The following is a 1582-nucleotide window of genomic DNA, read 5'->3' as shown; positions in this document are numbered from 1 at the left end:
GATGCAATCCTTGCAGGGGTATGTCAGTGGAAAGCTTGTCTCCCGAAATGGAGACAGATGGACCAGATGAGTTTGGGATCGATGTTGGAAGTTGGACGTGAAGTGGTTGGTAAGTTGACCTCATTGCAGGTACTTGAGGCAGCTCCAATAGAGTCATCGATATGCCGGAGGAAGAGCTGAGGGATCTTGCCTGTGTTGGCTTGTAGCATGGACTGCTCCAACCTCACAAACATGCAGGCATAGTTGGGACCCATGCTTTTGCCAACCCCCACCCCATACCTTTGTTCAGACATCTGCCAGCATTCTCTCATACCGTGAAGGGATCAAGCCTGTAATGTCAGTTATTTATTTTTACTTGCTACATAAAGGACACAATTTGACCTGCTGAGCTTCTCCAACATTTTGTTTTACTTCAACCAGTCTCTACAGATTTTTGTAATTTATTTGCTCACCAATTGTTCCAAGCTCTGATAAATGGTCATCAAATGAAATCTTTGGCTTGGCTTCGCAGACCATCTAATCCATCAAATGTTGCCAGATCCATAAAATATTTCCAGTATTTACTATTCTGCGTAAATACTTATTTGTACAGAGTGTTCAAGTACAGAGACTGTTGAAATCAGGTTCACCAACACCAAGGAGAAGCAAGATGCTTAGACTACTTCATGATGAAGGTAGTATCACCTCAAGCACTTGGTCAAATCTCAGCAGTCAGATCCGTTATGTTTTTCTCATCAGAACTTCAGGTTTATAAATGTCATCATTGATAAGACCAAGAATCCAGTGATAAACAAACAGCATCCATACAAGCAAACAACAAATATAACTAGAACTTATTTCAACCTCAGATATTCAAATCTACCTACTTTTCTTTTACACCAACAGCTTCACCCAACATTTCTAAGAATTATAGGGAAAGGGTGTGGGATTGAACAGTTGAGAACTGGAATGGACTCAAATCATGGAAGGCACCTTCATGTCAAAATAAGTTTATCATGGTAACAGGCCATTTCAGTCCACGAGTCTGTGCCGCCCAATTTACATCAAATTAACCTGGTACATTTCGAATGTTGAGAGGAAACTAGAGCCCACTGGAAAAACCCACAGACACGGAGAGAACATACCAACTCCTTACAGATAGTGTGGGATTCGAACCCCAGTCCCAATTGGTGGTGCTGTAAGGGCCTTGCACTAACTGTTACGCCAACCATGCTGCCCCTCACCAACTGTGTCAGCTCTGAGACAAAATTGAGGGAAGAGGCATGTCAGATTGTGATATCACAGTAAAGAACTGAGAATTTAACTGCTAAACAAGTAGACAGTCCTAGTGTATAATCCATAAAGATCAATTCCCTCCTAGTCTTGCACTCAATAACTGGATACGAATGTGAACAATGGAAACTTTGCATTGGCAGATAGATTCCACCGCTCCCCTATCCATTCCCAAATGGCTAACAAGGTTCCAATACACATATGGACAAATTCATTACAAATACAAGGCTCTAAACAAGCATGAGAACAAAAAATATTTACTTAATGCTGAATCCTTTTTACACTGGGACACCAATATCAGAAAAGATAC

At 41.3% G+C, this 1582-nt stretch overlaps 1 non-coding gene across 1 annotated transcript; it reads right to left on the bottom strand.

The window, feature by feature from the left end:
• Positions 1-701: 701 nt before the first annotated feature.
• Positions 702-769, bottom strand: LOC138762569 (small nucleolar RNA SNORD50). The gene has a single exon (XR_011356967.1). It is a non-coding gene; the product is annotated as a small nucleolar RNA SNORD50 (small nucleolar RNA).
• Between the last annotated feature and the right edge of the window lie 813 nt (positions 770-1582).

Source organism: Narcine bancroftii, chromosome 4, assembly GCF_036971445.1.
Source record: "Narcine bancroftii isolate sNarBan1 chromosome 4, sNarBan1.hap1, whole genome shotgun sequence".
Taxonomy (NCBI): Eukaryota; Metazoa; Chordata; class Chondrichthyes; order Torpediniformes; family Narcinidae; genus Narcine; species Narcine bancroftii.
Note: the sequence above shows the minus strand (reverse complement) of the source record. Positions and strands in the feature narration are given on the sequence as shown.